The sequence below is a fragment of the Bubalus kerabau genome, chromosome 15 (assembly GCF_029407905.1).
Source record: "Bubalus kerabau isolate K-KA32 ecotype Philippines breed swamp buffalo chromosome 15, PCC_UOA_SB_1v2, whole genome shotgun sequence".
NCBI lineage: Eukaryota > Metazoa > Chordata > Mammalia > Artiodactyla > Bovidae > Bubalus > Bubalus kerabau.
This window is the reverse complement of record NC_073638.1, coordinates 61,043,736-61,061,722: the sequence shown is the minus strand read 5'-3', so window position 1 is coordinate 61,061,722 and position 17,987 is coordinate 61,043,736.

The following is a 17,987-nucleotide window of genomic DNA, read 5'->3' as shown; positions in this document are numbered from 1 at the left end:
AGAGTTTCAGAAAAACATCTACTTCTGCTTTATTGACTATGCCAAAGCCTTTGATACAGATCACAACAAACTGGAAAATTCCTAAAGAGATGGGAATACCAGACCACCTGACCTGCCTCCTGAGAAATCTGTATGCAGGTCAGGAAGCAACAGTTAGAACTGGACATGGAACAACAGACTGGTTCCAAATAGGGAAAAGAGTATGTCAAGGCTGTATATTATCACCCTGCTTATTTAACTTATATGCAGAGAACATCATGAGAAACGTGGGGCTGGAAGAAGCACAAGCTGGAATCAAGATTGCCGGGAGAAATCTCAATAACCTTAGATATGCAGATGTCACCACCTTTATGACATAAAGCAAAGAAGAACTAAAGAGCCTCTTGATGAAAGTGAAAGATGAGAGTGAAAAAGTTGGCTTACAACTCAACATTCAGAAAACAAAAATCATGGCATCTGATCCCATCACTTCATGGCAAATAGATGGGGAAACAATGGAAACAGTGACAGACTTTATTTTTGGGGCTCCAGAATCACTGCATATGGTGACTGCAGCCATGAAATTAAAAGACGTTTGCTCCTTGGAAGAAAAGCTATGACCAACCTAGATAGCATATTCAAAAGCAGAGACATTACTTTGCCAACAAAGGTCTATGTAGTCAAAGCTATGGTTTTTCCAGTAGTCATGTATGGATGTTAGAGTTATACTATAAAGAAAGCTGAGTGCAAAGAATTGATGCTTTTGAACTGTGGTGTTGGAGAATACTTTTCAGAGTCCCTTGGACTGCAAGGAGATCCAACCAGTCAATCCTAAAGGAAATAAGTCCTGAATATTCATTGGAAGGACTGATGCTGAAGCTGAAACCAATACTTTGGCCACCTGATGTGAAGAGCTGCCTCATTTGAAAAGACCCTGATTCTGAGAAATATTGAAGGCACGAGGAGAAGGGGACAGCAGAGGATGAGATGGTTGGATGGCATCACCAACTCAATGGACATGAGTTTGAGTAAACTCCGGGAGTTGAAGATGGACAGGGAGGCCTGGCGTGCTTCAGTCCATGGGCTGGCAAAGAGTCAGACACAAACTGAGAGACTAAACTGATCTGAGCTGAATAATATAATAGTTTCTAAATACCTTGATAACACACCAACATAGATAACATACATTTGAACTTTCACAAATATTGTACACTAATTTTTAAAAATGATTTTATAATTATTATTAATATTCTATGTAAAATACAAAGCATGTATGTAAGATAAAATTTTGAAACACTGACATTTTAAAAAGGTAGAAAAAGCAGTTCCAGTCTTTCTTCCATACTGTAATGGATTGTTTTGTCTTCACTTTGGAGAGTGCTGCCTTAATCTATAAGACCTGCTCACATTGATATGGCATCATCCACAGTGATTCTGGTGTTTCCCTGGTGGCTCAGTTAGTAAAAAAATATCTGCCTACAATGCAGGAGACCTGGGTTTGATCCCTGGGTTGAGAAGAGACCCTGGAGAAGGAAATTGCTACCCACTTCAGTATTCTTGCCTGGAGAATCCCATGGACAGAGGAGCCTGCCAGGATACAGTCCATGGGTTTGCAAAGATTCAGATACACTGTCACTTTTCACAGTGATTCTAGAGTTTCTTTGCTCTTTGAGTCTAGCAAGAAACTAGGTTTACACCACATTCTCTCTCTCTTTCTTTCTACTTGAAGATTCCTTATATGGGAGGTCAAAGTAGCCGGGCCATTTTAACCAGCATTCTTCTAGTACTTGGGAAACTATAAAACTGACCCAAATAACAAAAGTGGTGGCAGTTGTTTTTGACACGACCAATACAGTTCTATGACATGCTGCTGTCAGAACTCCCGTTCTGAGTTCCCTTTTACAACTGTGCTTGAAAGGCTGGAAAGCTGCTGGTTGAAAATGAAGGCTTAGCAGAAGAGGGCAGGCTCATTTGAGGTCCGACAGTTTGCCAAGCCCTTCACAAGCTGAGACCATATTGTTGCTGATGAATATGATATTCCTGTTGCAATATGCTCCCTTTTAGTTTGAAGGCATAGATCTCCTCTAGTTTGCATGACACAGTGACTAGGATCATTATTTTTGAGTTCAGTTTTGATAAACAGCTCACAACACCTGGAGGGGAAGCAGAAAAAATAGGATGTGTGTATGCTCAGTCACGTCCGACTTTTTGGGACCCCATGGCCTGTAGCCTGCCAGGCTTCACCATCCATGGAATTTTCCAGGCAAAAATACTGGAGTGGCTTGCCATTTTCTATTCCAAAAAATAGCATGAAGAAGACAAAATTCTTTGGCATCTGGGCAGGTATTAGAAGGACCAGCACAGTTGAATATAAATCTGTATAGGGATCACAGAGGAACACAGTGTCTGGATAGATCATGCTGTTATTAATAGAGGTTCAGTGGAGGAGGACCATATTAGGAAAGGTGAGGGGAGGGCAGTAGGGCTGAGGTGGAGAGAGTAGACAGCTGTTGAGTGCAAATGAGGGGTAATTTGTCATCTGTTTAGAGTCACAAGGAAAGTCAGAGATTGAACAGAATATGAAGCACTTGGGTCATTGCTTCCAGCTTGAGTGTTCACATTCCCCCATTTCTGCAATGAATCTCTATTTACTTTGAAGGCAGTCTGCTTGTTTGGGGACTGAACTTGAAGAAACCTGGCAGAGGGAAGGCTACTTGCAATTAATTTCTTATCACGGTTAAGATAATTGGAGTTGTCTCTAGAGAAAGGCATGTCTGTTGCAGAAAGCTGTTAAATTTAATTTTTCCCCTTCTGTCCATATAGCCTATACTACATTTTTTTTTTTTTACTTTATTACTCATACGATAGATGATAAGTTGGGAATGACTTAGCAGTGTATATCTTTTGAAGTTGAAACACCAGCATTTCTTATTAGACTGGCTTCATCTTTCCAGCCAGAATGAATCAAAGATGTTATCTTAAAGCATTTTAAAATTTGCCATGAAATGACAAAAGCCAGGGACTTCAAAACAAAGATTGGTTATTTTTTTTAAGCTTGTGATTCTGAGGTGGAAGAAAATGCTATTTAAAAAATTAAAGTTGCATAACATCTTGCATTTTCTGGTGCTAGTTAAGCACGTAATAAATCATCTTCATTTTTTTTTCCATTACAATTTCTGTTTTAAATAAGTGAATAAAGATGATCATAGAAATTGAGTTTCTGAATGCTACTAAATATGTCATAGGCCAGTAATGAATGGATTTCATTTCTAGTCTTTGTTAAAGAAGCAGATGTGATTCTTGAGATTAGGTGAGAGCTATGGTCTCTGTTGGTTTGAGCCCTAGGCTGAAAATGAAAAGCCACTGGTTTCAGTTCTGGCTTTGAAACCGACTAGACCATAATCTTCACTATTTTGTTCAGCCTGCTAAAGACTCAGTGTTCTCTGATGTGCAGTGCCCAACCCTTCCTTCCTAACTCACTGTGGCCACACAAGAAATAACAACAGTGGGAAAAAATCCCCAGTAACTACCACTAACATTTATTGAACAATCATTAAGTGTAGGCATCATGTTACATACTTTTCTTAGCATAGTAAATATTAAAAAGTAAGTTCATAGCTGATAATGCTACTGCTAAGTCACTTCAGTCATGTCCGATTCTGTGTGAACCCAGAGACGGCAGCCCACCAGGCTCCCCCGTCCCTGGGATTCTCCAGGCAAGAACACGCAAGTGGCTTGCCATTTCCTTCTCCAATGCATGAAAGTGAAAAGTGAAAGTGAAGTCGCTCAGGTTGTCTACTTGAAAGTTATACAGTCGTGTCTGACTCCTAGCGACCCCATGGACTGCAGTCTACCAGGCTCCTCTGTCCATGGGATTTTCCAGGCAAGAGTACTGGAGTGGGGTGCCATTGCCTTCTCCGGATAATGCTACTAAAAAGAAGTAAAAAAAAAATTTTTTTTTAGAAAGAGAAACTCTCTTTTCTGTTTTGTTTGTTTGTTTGTTTTTCAGATACTATTATCCTTAAATAAATATTTTGATTTGTTAATGTGTGTATGTTCTCAGTCATGGCTGAATCTTTGTGACCCCACGGAATGTAGCCCGTCAGACTCCTCTGTCTGCAGGATTCTGCAGGCAAGAATACTGGAGAGGGTTGCCATTTCCTTCTCTAGGACATCTTCCCAACCCAGTGGCTGACCCTGCCTCTCCTGTGCCTCCCGCGTTGGCTAGTGGATTCTTCACCACTGAGCCACCTGGGAAGCCCAATGATGATTTACCCAAATCTTTATTGAGCACAGACTATACCCAGAGCATGACTGGTCACTGTGTAGGCTATTAAGTTGGACCTTAACTCAGCACTGTCTTCAGTGAGCTTCCAGTCTAAGAGAGAAGGCAGAATATGGGAGCATGGCTGATGGTGAGTTCTAGATTTAGGCTGCCTGGGTTTTAAGGCTTCTACCACCACCCCTTTGCAGGATATTCTAATTGTTATTCCTCCATTTCTTCTCCTGTAAAATGGTGCAATAATAGTTTCTAACTCACAGAGTTATTGTGAGAGTTAAATAAGACAATTTAATTAAAGTGCTTATCCAGTGTTTGTCAGCACTCTTGACATAGGATAAATACTCAATTGGTATTACTGTTATGGGAGAAAAGTTATATATGAAATAATTATATAATTAGATAAAATAGGATAAATGGTCAGTGGATTATAAATGGACAGATGCATTATAAATAAAACTCAGAAAATAAAGTATTTTCCCTAGGAAGAATTAGAAATGAAGACTTCTAATTCTAATTAAAATTAGAAATGAGGATGTTTACATTTGTGCTAGACCTGAAACATAAGTATGATTTACACCTGTGAAGATGAAAGAAACAAGGCAGGTAAGGGAAGAGTTTAACTAAAATCACAGAGGGAGGAAAGTCCAGAGTCACAGACAGGAAATAGTGATTGATCCAGTTTGGCTATAATACACGATGATGGAGAAGAAGAAGTTCAGACTAAATTGGAAAGGAAGGTGGATCCATTAATATAGAAACTCTTGAAAGTGAATCCATGGAAGGAGTCTGAACTTCGGTTTGTCAGAAATGGGAGTCATGGAAGTTTTTTAAGGAGTGAAGTGAAGTGAATACAGCCACTGTTTAAGGTTAACCTGGGTAATGATAAATGGAGCCAATCTTGGAAGAAGACAGAAAGCGTGAAGTTAATCCCTTTAGAAGATTTTTAAATTGGGCCTAAGGGAAAACAGTAAGACAATAGAGGTGACTAAATGCAACTGATTTATTTTTATTTGTGGATGTATTTATTTAGCTGTATTTTCCCCTAACACATAGAGGCCTCTTTGGCCACAGTGAGGAAAACACTAAATACGTCACAGCTTAACTTCAAAAGTATGTTCCCAGAAAGAAGCTGACTCAGCCCTCAATTTCAGCTCAGAAATCATTGCAAAAGTTTCTTATGGGCTCATCTTGGGCCAGAAAATGTTCTTTGCCCAATAAACTCTGTGAAAGTTTTGGAAGCCATATATAAGAATGTTTGAATTATAGCCTGTGGAGTAGGATTTCTTAGATTTTGTGTGCCATGCAGCTATTTGGTAGTCTATTGAAGCCTACAGATTACTTCTCAGAATGATATTTTAAAAGTGACATAAAATTAGGATTTCAAAGAAGTTATTTAGATTGAACCAAAACTGTGGTATTATAATATACATTGTTTCTTTGTTGCTGTTTTTGTAGTCCCTAAGATGTGTCCAACTCTCTGAGATCCCATGGACTGTAGCCCCTCAGACTCCTCTGTCTGTGGGATTTCCCAGGCAAGAATATTGGAGTGGGTTACCATTTCCTCCTCCAGCAGATCTTCCCAACCCAAGGATTGAACCAGCATATCCCGCCTTGGCAGATGGAATCTTTACCGCTGAACCACCAGGGAAGCCATATTGCTTCTTTACTAGTGCAGTAAATGACAACATTTAGTGGCAGGCCTAACAGCTAACATAATTACACAACGGTGATGGCAATAAATAATATTTTGAGATGTTTTGCCACTGTGAAGTGATATGAAAATATCTGTACTTTCTATTAGTGACAAAATTGGAGGTATTACTAATGCTATAGTGTTTTGCCTACATTCATAAATGAAGGATGTGCCAAAGCGAAGGGCTTGTTAAAAATAAAGATGTCATTTTTTTCTGATCCATATTTATAGACACACAGAATTGTATCTATAGCCAACTTATAGCAGCATGAGGAAACTTGCTACAGATGATGGGAATCTGTCAAAAGATTGTAATCAAGGGAATGATAAGATTTTAGAAATACTATAGTTAAGACCATAAAATTTGGCATCAGAAAAATGTGGACTTGAATCCTAGTTCTGTAACTCTGCTATCATTGTGGATTGACTGAACTGGTATCTTAACTGTTTAAGGGTTTTTTTTAAACTAAACTCTAAGAGTCATTGTAAGGATTAGATATAAAAAGAGATAAAGCATGTCAAGTGAGTAGTGAAGGTTGGCAAGGAATTTTTAAAGTAAAAATGATCATTGTGAGTATCGCTACCCCCCCCCTTTTTTTTTACCTTTTATACTCTGGATATTGACATACTTTGATATATATTGTAGGAAAAAACCTTTGGCTATCTTCTTAGAAAGAGTGTTAGACTATTGCACATTAAACCTTTCTTGGAAGGAGATGGGGGAGAATGATATTTCCTTTTCCTGTTAGTTTGGGGTTACAGGCATAAATTCATGACATCTTGGAAAGAGTGACTTCTCATATGGATGGCAGATGGGGCTGTCATGTTTCTTAAAATACCAACAGCATAACCAGGAAAGGCTCTATTCTAAGTTTGGGATGTAAGCTCAATCTCTTGGGTATGGCAAGCTGTGCCTCCCATCCTCCTGAAATGATTCTGCTTGCTAAAATAACACTGAAGTCGCTAAAATTTTAGTTGATTTTGCATTCAACACCTGGCTCTTGCTTGAATTGTTTATACTCGTGGGTTTAATTTTAGATTTAAGCTTCATATTTTTCCTACTACTCTAGATATTCTTGATTTTCTAACTGGATTTGAGATGTTTATAATTTACCAGCAGATTCTGTAGTTTTAGACCTTATTGTAAATATACAAAACACAGCAGCAGCCCATTAGTGTTAACTGGCTGATTTGCTTTCTGTATGTTTTGCCAGGACACAATCTGTAGTTGCTTTACCAGTTCCTTTTATATTCAACCTCTTGTTCACTGACAAAGCCAATAGAGATAAGGTAATGAAGTGGTGTTGATTTTGTTTAGTTGGCTTTTTCTTGCCGGTTTTTGTTTTTATTCTATCTGCTTGGAAGAAACTGTAAATATATTTTATTTCAAGCAAGGCTGGTTAGTCAGATTACAGAGGCTCCTTATAATTCTGTAAAATTCCCTATAAGTTTTTAGCAAAGTCACTCACTTCTCAGGAATCTCAGCTTCTTTTCTGGCTTTTTGGAATTTCTATGAGTAATGGTAAATGCTAAATGTAGCATGTTATACAACCTGTCTGGGGTCCTTTCCCATCTGAACATTCTTCCTTCCTTCTTGACCTTCTAGGCTGAGATCAGGCATGGCCTTCTTCATCATTGCTTCACTGTAGGTGAGTTTCTTTCTTCCGTTGTCCAAAAAGACATCTAAATCATTTTCTGTAGTGGGACCCCTGAATCAGTATATCACCTTGACATCTTCTCCTATCAGCTTCTTCAACTCTGTATTTACATCACTCTTATCACACTTACTACAAATAGTGTCATTATCTTCACCAGACTGAACTGTTTGAAAGAAACTTTTCATTCGCTCAATCAACCAATTTGTAAAAAAAAAAAAAAAAAAAAAAAAAAAGTCATGTTTATTGAACACTTGTCCTGTAACAGGTAATACAAGGCATAGAGTATATTATGAATGAATAAGTACAAGGTTCCTGCTCTCACAAGATTTAGAACTTTCATTCTATGAAAGTGAAAGTCACTCAGTCGTGTCCGACTTTTTGTGACCCTGTGGACTATACATGCTGCAGGCCATGGGGTCGAAAAGAGTCAGACACGACTGAGTGACTGAATGGAACTGAACTGATGGACTATACGGTCCATGGAAATCTCCAGGCCAGAATACTGGAGGGGGTAGCATTTCCCTTCTCCAGCGGATCTTCCTGACCCAGGGATTGAATCAGGGTCTCCTGCATTGCAGGTGGATTCTTTACCAGCTGAGCTATCAAGGAAGCCCCCAACATTTTCTACAAAGTTGGTATATAGGAAATACTCAGGAAGAGTTGTCAGAATAAATAACATAAAACTAAAATTTTGGTTTATAAACCTGTTAAATAAATGACTGAATTTACCAATATCTAGTTATAATAAATAGAAATTCTCCTGAGAATATTCTAAAGTAGAATGCAGGTGGTGTTTTGAGAAACGTATCTTCTTTCTCAGGCCAGACAAGATTTAATTTTGGAGAAAGCCATTGCATTACCGATGAATTTTGAGGGAGCAGTACATCATTTCTAAAGCTTTCCAGTGCTGACCTAAGAAAAAGCTGCCTGCAGGTATTTCAGGCCTCTGAAACTTTCATTTCTAATGATTGTATTCAGATGGGTGCTCATCAACATGCAGTGACATCTTGCTGTAATGGAATGCATTTCCTCTGCCTGAATAGATTTCAGTGCTCCATTCATTTGATAGTCTGATTCACAAAAAAATCCAATCTGCACCAACTCTCTCCTGTTTCATTATCTTTGAAATAACAACCTGTAAGCAAAGATAACACAGAATGGATATTACTAACAGGACATTTTATACTGGGTGCACCAAATGTCTGGTATGGCAAGGAGATTGTTTATTTTATTAGGGTGGAAATGAGGAGAGGAGAAGAAATCTTAGTACATATTTAAATGAGGCAAGAGTCATGCAATTCACATGTCATGGCACAGAAACTGGTAGCTGGGGAGAGAAAAGGAAAGTGGAGCAAATAGTAAGGAATAGGATCATGGATAAGAAAGGGAAACTGTTTAAAATGTAGACACAGACATTCTTTTCTTTTCCCTTTTAACTTTTTCTTTTATATTGCAGTACAGGAGATTAACAATGTTTTGATAGTTTCAGGTGGACAGCTTCAGATGGATAGTTTCAGCTAATATATATATATATATATATATATATATATATATATATATACATGTATCCAATCTCCCCCAAACGCCTCTCCCATCCAGGCTGCCACATGACATTAGCAGCATTCTCTTTGCTATACAGTAGGTCTTTGTTGGTTATCCATTTTAAATATAGCCCTGTGTACATGTCATCTCAAGCTCCCTAACTATCCCTCCCCCACCATTCTTTCTCCCTGGCAACCATAAGTTTGCCCTCTAAATTTGTGAGTCTGATTCTGTTTTGTAAATAAGTTCATTTGTATCATTTGTTTTTCAATTCTGCATGTAAGGAATGTCACACAATATTTCTCCTTCTCTGTCTGACTTACTTCATTCAGTATGACAATCTTATGTCCATTCATGTTGCTGCAAATGGCATTATTTCATTCTTTTTAATGGCTGAGTATTATTCCATTATGGGCTTCCTTGAGGGCTCAGTGGTAAAGAATCTACCTGCCAATGAGGAGGCATGGGTTTGATCCCTGATCTGGGAAGATCATCTGCAGAAGAAAAAGGCAGCACACTCTAGTATTCTTGCCTGGAAAATCTCCATGGACAGTGGAGTGCTGCAGTCCATGGGGTCGCAAGGAGTTGAACACGATTTGGTGACTGAACAACAAATATCCTGTTGTACATATGTTCCATATCCTCTTTATCCATTAAGATAAGAAAAGGAAGTTGTCTAAATATAAACACTGACATTTTGAATTAAAATGGATCTACTGAGTAAGATGGTTTTGCATTCCTATGATCAGTTAAGGCAACTGCCTAAGAAATCTGCATTTAATAGAAAGGCCGGTCACTGACTCTGAGTGATATTAGGCAAATAACTTAATATCTCTGGAAATTAGCTTCCCCATCTACCACCCAAAGACATAGGGAAAGTAGTTTCTAAGGTCCTTTTGTTATTCATGAATCTCAGGTTTTTTAGAGCACTCAAAGGCAATAAACACTTCCTTTGGCTACAGCTCCCGCATGCTCAGTGTCACTTCAGTCAGACACTGGAAGTGTCTGACTCTTTGTGACCCCATGGATTGTAGCCTGCCAGGCTTGGCTCCTCTGTCCATGGGATTCTCCAGCAAGCATATTGGAGTGGGTGGCCATGCCCTCCGTCAGGGTATTTTCCCAACCCAGGAATTGAACCCTTGTCTCTAATGTCTCCTGCATTGGTAAGCGGTTTCTTTATCACCAGCGCCATCTGGAAAGCCCCACTTTGACTACTGCTGCCGCTACTGCTAAGTCGCTTCAGTCGTGTCTGACTCTGTGAGACTCCAGAGATGGCAGCCCACCAGGCTCCCCCGTCCCTGGCATTCTCCAGGCAAGAACACTGGAGTGGGTTGCCATTTCCTTCTCCAACGCATGAAAGGGAAAAGTGAAAGTGAAGTCACTCAGTCGTGTCCAACTCCTAGCGACCCCATGGACTGCAGCCTACCAGGCTCCTCCATCCATGGGATTTTCCAGGCAAGAGTACTGGAGTGGGGTGCCATTGCCTTCTCCCTTTAACTACTAAGTGTTATCAAAAATAAAACACATAAAGCAAGAGAAAAATTAGCTAAGCTCTTAATGGATTTGAACTAATGGCCTTTTATACTTTTTAACATAAATTTATATACTTTTTAAACTATTTTACACTTTTTATAGTTTTAACATATTTAGCATTGGCTAATTATGAAATCTGTCAGAAGTTTGCAGTAGAAATAAGAATTACAGCATCTTTGTGTCAGAAAGCAAACAGAGGCATTATACATTTTGTAAGTTTTGTGGAAACTGTAAATTTACTATAAAAATTAAAACTTACACAAATGTAGGAGGAGATGAGCAAGTAGAACTCTGAAAAAAGTCAAAATAAGAGTCATAAAGCAGTCTGTCTGAAATACTGTGGTGGTAGACAGGTCAGAGAGCATGTGGGCCGCAAAGGGGGAGCTTGTAAGAGGTCTGGGGAAATCGCTGCCATGGAAGAAGCTTTTGCCTCTATGGAGGTGAAGTTACCCCTGTATGGATCTATAGCGATGTGTCTAGTGTTTGGCCTGGGATCACTATTGGTGACCAGAGCCTGTATGCAGGCACTAGCTGGATATTTAACAGCAGAGAACATGGGCAAGGATGGATTTGCTTGGTGCCTCATCAACTGTCCTTATCATATTGGTCTTTCCCATGTCTGACTGCAATGACTTTTAGGGAGAATTGACTTGACTTCAGTCCTGTCTTCTAAGTCATCCACCAGTTCTTTTGGCCAGTTCTAATCTGGGACATATGAATGACATAACATAGAGTGACAAAGAGAGACTTGAAATCAAATGTGTTTAAGTGTTCCTAATACCAAATTTGAAGTACAAATGACATTAGATATTATCTTTGAGAATTTTTAAGTAGAAGATCAAGCTAAGACAGATTTCTAAAAGCAATATCTAAAACAACAAGAAGGTGGAAAAGGCAAAACCTGTAATTTTCTTGTCACGTTACAGTGTACAAAATGCTTAAATTTTGTTATTTTGTGAGGTTTCACAATTACCTTCAGAAATAAGATGAGTTACTAGTCCTACTGATAGATGAAAAAAAAAATGTGACTAAAGAGAGGATGAAATTCTTAGACTATGGACAGTAGGGAGTCCTTTGAGCAACTTAAAAGATTCCAAATAGTACACCTCCTTCCACTTTCTTCCCTCTATTTTGTTTTGGAAAAATGAAAATTCACTTAATGGTGATACACTTCTTGGACTGTATATAATAATATTATTATTAGCAACTATCTCATTTCATGTGTAATCCATTTCAGAACTTACCATGGACTTTCACAACTTTTATCTCATTTTGTTTTCAGAAAATATTCCTCTAGTTGGTCTGTACTATCTCCATTTTACAAATTAAAAAGTTCATCAGAAAGACCAGGTAATTGTCTAAATTTCATTCTGATTTGACTTGTTGAACCCAGAGTTCAAAATGATATAATCTCACTTCAAATTCAGATTTCTATTTTTTCTACTGCTTTTTCTACTCCAGACATGGAGGAGGTACTAAAAACATTTTGCATGCACAGATTTATGAATGTGAAGATACCTTAGGCTTGTGCTGTTAAAAATTTTCCTGTTTCTTCCTAAAAGGCTCAGAACAAAGAATTCTATACTTAATATGTCAGTACCAGGAGGGGAACCCTCAGAAAGGGTTGAGAATCCAGAAACAATGGAGAGAGGTACATGTTGGGGGAAGGAGAGTGTACAGCTGCCCCGAGAATTAAAGTCCTTCATAAGTTTAAAGTGGAAGATGCTGACCAGTAAAGTGGGAAGGTATAAGATTTCCTCTTGGAAAATGAGGATGTAGGCAGACAAATAATAATGAAGCAAAGAATGTATATTGTTCCCTTGTGTATCATCCCTTTTGAGCATTGATGGAGGAGAGATGGTATCACAGGAAGCCCTTGAAAATAGAGACTTCAAAAATACATCATACAATTTATTTTGTAATATATATTTGAAATGGCCTCAGAGAAGAAGGTGACCTAATAATGGTTTTTGACAATTTATTATTTTGATATATAAAACTGCTATTTCAGGCCCATCTTTGAGATCTATGTCATAAAGTGGAAATAGACTTGTGCAAGGAGGAAATGTGGTCTGGTAGGATACAGTGGTAGCTCAGATGGTAAAGAATCTGCCTGTAATGCAGCAGACCCGGGTTCAATCCCTGGGTCAGGAAGATCTCCTGGAGAAGGGAATGGCAACCCACTCCAGTATTATTGCCTGGAGAATTCTATGGACACAGGAGACTTGCAGGCTAACTCCATGGGTTCACAAAGAGTCGGGCACGACTGACTAACACTAACTAACTAAAGTATCCTTAGACCTTTTCTTTATGTCTATATATTAAAAAAAAATTTTTTTGGTCATCAGATTCTTAAATTACTGAGGACATTATGTCACTATTTCTCATCCCTGAAACTCTGGGATATGTAGGGTTAGAGTTCTTGGTCCCCAGAGGAAAAACATTTTTGTCAGGGGACAGAGCAGATCTCATTCAACTATAAACAATGGCTTCTGCCCAAGAGCTCTGGACTCCTTGTGAATTGCAGCCAATAGATGAGAAAAGTTACTATTGTGGCTAAGACAGCTGATCCTGATCAGCAGGAGGAAATAGGTACTTTTCCACACTGGGACAGAGAAGAATATATATGGATCTCAGGTGATCTCCTTGGTTCCTTTTAGTATTCCCTTATACAATCAAGACTCGGAGAAGGCAATGGCACCCCACTCCAGTACTCTTGCCTGGAAAATCCCATGGATGGAGGTAGGCTCCAGCCCATAAGGTCGCTAAGAGTCGGACATGACTGAGCGACTTCACTTTCACTTTTCACTTTCATGCATTGGAGAGGGAAATGGCAACCCACTCCAGTGTTCTTGCCTGGAGAATACCAGGGATGGGGGAGCCTGGTGGGAGGCCATCTATGGGGTCACACAGAGTTGGACACGACTGAAGCAACTTAGCAGCAGCAGCAGCAGCAGCAGCAGCATACAATCAAGACTGGATTATAACGTGAAAAGATCCTCACTTGAGATGTGTTTCATTACCAGGGACTTAGATGCGAAGGTTTTGGTGATACTGGGTGAGCTATCAAGACCTGCAAAGGTGATAAGTGAAGGTGAAAGGAATTTAGAATGGATAGTAGAGGTCTGAGACCATTACCAGTGGCAGTTTCAAGACAGCTGCAACAATGGAGGATGTAGTTCATCCCACTAACATTTCTATTCTTTTTGTGAAGACAGGGTCAAAGAAAAAATGGAGAAACTGCATTAAACTGTGTGGAGAAATGGATCTGTGCAGAGTGAGGGGTGGACTATGGTGGCAACAGAGTTCTGTTGCTCAGATATATTAAGAAAGAAGCTCCCATGAGAAGTCAGTACCTGATAGCCTCCAGCTATATTGTTACTGAACTCGGATGCCTTGTTCACATGGAGCCCCAGGATCCCTCCATTCAGTGACTGAACACAGCAGGGATTCTAGACTCTAGCCACTTAGGCTCAAAGCAGAACTCCTTTTTAAATTTTTTTTTAAATTTGTTTATTTGGCTACCCTGGATCTTGGCAGCAGCATGTGGGATCTATGGGAATCTTACAGTTGCAGGATGAGGAATCTTTAGTCGCACTTTAATTGTGGCATGCAGACTCTTTAGTTGTGGCATGTGGAATCTAATTCCCTGATCAGGGATTGAAACCAGACCCCTGCATTGGGAGCACAGAGACAAAGTCTTAGCCACTGGACCACCAGGGAAGTCCCATCAGTGCAGGACTATTTAGGGCATTTTTTGCCCCATTCACTGAGACATTCTCAGAGTTCTAGTGCAGCATGAAGCTCTTTCTACTGCATTCTCCTTCCTTTCCTCTCTTCCTTCCCGGGTGTCAGAGCTGAACCAGTCCAAAGGCAATCCTTGCCTACTCCTCTTCCTTCTCCCCTTTATTTTTCACCAGCCTTTTCCCACTAAATACCTTGTACTTCTAATCTGGAGATGACATTTTCTTCTTGAACTGTCATAAGGTTCTAATTTCATTCTCCCCTCTCCTCCTCCCACCTATAGACCTTTTTGTTGAGATGACATCTATCTACTTAAGAAGCTGGAGTAGGAAAAACCAAGGAATGGAGTGGCAAGATAACAACGGTACTGTGCTGCTGATAGGTGTGACGTCTGCAGTGCTTTTGCTTTACTGGCTGCTCATGATAGCTTTTTGGCTCTTAGTACATCAGAACCAGAGGAGTTATCCGCATTAAGAATGTGCACTTCCCTCCACTCTTGACAACATAGACATTTGACTCAATCCCAGTCTGTCTTGGGATCCTCACTTTTGCTGATCCTCACTTTGCAGCTGGACAGTTCCATTTTCATATGACATCACACATTTCTCATGTATCAGCTTTTTTCTTCCACTTTCCTTCAGTCACTATGGTTCACTTTCAGCTGACCCATTTTCATGCATAAGCTCTCGCCAAACTCTATTCTATTTCTCTTCCTTCCAGGCAAGTTCTGGTCATGATAAACTACTCAAGGATGCCTTTCATCCTGTCCCATAGCAATCCTTTAACTGAGGTTTTAGCATGAACTTAGATTTGTTTTACTGAAGTCATTTATGGATAAATGTTATGACTTCAGTAAAACAAATCTAAGTGTGAGACAGCAAAAGAGACACAGATGTTTAGAACAGTCTTTTGGACTCTGTGGGAGAGGGAGGTGGGGATGATTTGGGAGAATGGCATTGAAACATATATAATATCATAGAAGAAATGAATCGCCAGTCCAGGTTCGATGCAGGATACAGGATGCTTGGGGCTGGTGCACTGGGATGACCCAGAGGGATGGTACGGGGAGGGAGGTGGGAGGGGGGTTCAGGATGGGGAACACGTGTACACCCGTGGCAGATGCATGTTGATGTATGGCAAAACCAATACAATATTGTAATTAGCCTCTAATTAAAATAAATAAATTAAAAAAAATGAAATAATTATTGAAAAGTTACTCCATCTGTAGTAACAACTGTATCAGCAAAAATATGCTTCTCAAAAATAAAAATTATCCAAAAAAGTATTTTTTTAATTGGAGGAAAATTGCTTTACATTGTTTATGTTGGTTTCTGCCTTACAAGGAGAATCAGCCATAATTATACATATATCATCTCCTTCCTGAGCCTCTCCCTACCCCAGCCCATCCCTCTAGGTCATCACGGAGCACCACACTGAACTCCCTGTGTTATTTGGCAACTTCTCACCAGCTATTTATTTTATACAAGGTCGTATCATAACATTATTTCAATTGTAGATAATGTATAGTATTCAGTATTTGTAGTCCTTCATAATTTTGAGATGAACTGTGATTAATCTCCACAAAGGGTCAATTTTTAGTCTCCTCAATGAAACATAACTATGGGACCTCATTTAAAATATTCCTCTCATATTAACCCAGGAAATCCACCAATGATTTTAAAAGACACTATTTTGTTAAACTTGTCTCATTTCATGTATTATTTTTGATGTAATATCCCATTATCTTAATAATTGTTAAGTAGAAATTTGACTAAATAATGATCTTATTTGATTCTCTGGGTCTTCTTAATCTGATAGATTTAATGATCTTGGGAAATAAAGCCTACAGTGCTGTAGCCAGATGACCTAACAAAGACTTTTCAAATGTGTCTCCATCTATAAGCCCAGGGCTCATAGAAAGTATAGGGAGTTAAATCTCTTTCTTTACTAGGAAATTCCAGGTTCAAATATAATGATAACTATAAAAATGAGAGAGAACAACACTGATTTTTTTTAAAAAAGTGCCTGTCACTATGTCTCAAACTCCACTATTTGCTCCATAAATGGCATTACCCAGATGGTCATGAAACATGCTGAAATTGGTTGATAGTAACAAATACAAGGGTGGTGAATAAATAACTTATGTAAATATGACTTCAACTCCTAAGTTCCTGTCAATGTTTGTAACGAATCAAGGCAGCCAGTTTAGCACCTTGTTTTTCTGAAGCTGATTGAAAAGTTAAAGATTCCATCTCCCAGCTGTCTTGTTTAGAACACTCATGTCAAACAACTAATTCACTGCTGGTTTCTCTTCCATTTTAACCTTTTCCCTACTTAATTGAATCTCATTTTCATGTAGACATGGTGACATTTAGATATTCCTTCAGCCTGGATCTCTAAAGTCTGTCTGTTATCTATACAAATTTCCTTTCTCTGGGAGCCACTCTAGTTTGTTTGATATTAGAAACCAAAGTATAATATTAAATAACTTTTAAAAAATGGAACCAAGTTTTCATTGCAGGGAAAAGATTTAAACTAATTGTTGATATTTGCATCCCCAGTGTTATAGATTATAAACCCTAGTCATCCTGAGGCATAATCTAATTCAGGGTGCCTGAATTAGAATGACTTCATAAGAAAGTGTTTAATGGATGTTTTCGATAATCAGCAAAAATATATCCAAAAACAAAATTAGTTTGGTTGTAATAAATGTTGAAGTGGACACAGCTATGACATATGGATGAGTCATTGATGAAAATATTAAGCTATAAAAAAATTAAGATATACTGGACTCTAAGCCCTTTGAGAGTAAGAGTCTTTCCTTGCCAGTTTAGCCCAATAACGAGTTTCAGAAGTGTTTACTGAATGAATACATGAGAGATTAGTAAAGGAAAGGAAACAACTTATGCTTAAATTATGCAGAATAGATGATTCTTGCCATAAATCCTGAGTAAAAAGAAATAAAGAATACTAGAAGGCATGAGACCTTCTGTAATACAAGGAATAACAACTTTTAAGAGGACTCTGATTAAAACCATGGCTTCAAAGATACAGCCTTGGTATAACAAATTTCCTGCTTCTTCCCTTTCACTGACCTCATATTACATACAGTGTTTCCTAGTTTCTGAGACTACTCCTCAAGTGTCATTTCTAGAAAAGAAAGTTAGGTAAGTTCTAAGAATCCCTTTATGACACCTGAGAACCCGTCTGCTCTCAAACCTGCCTTTGAAGTCACAAATTATGGTGGTCAGCAGCTTGTAAATGCCCAGAATCAACCTTGCAGGCATATCCTTTCTCTAATTCCTCTGTCACTCTGGGCACGCTACAGAGTCAGAAGATGGTATGCGAGCCTGTAAAGGATCCTTGTGTAGGCAGGCAGAAATAAGCATGGGTGTCTGTATTGTTAGTTAGTCCCTGTATTTCCTGCCTTTTCTGAGTGCAAGCCCTCTTGTCTGACCTGAAGCTGCCTTTCCCAGTTGATAAGTGATTCAATCCAAAGTAGATGGTATATTATCATCTTATCATCCCTATGAATAAGGAGCCCTAAGCTAGTCTT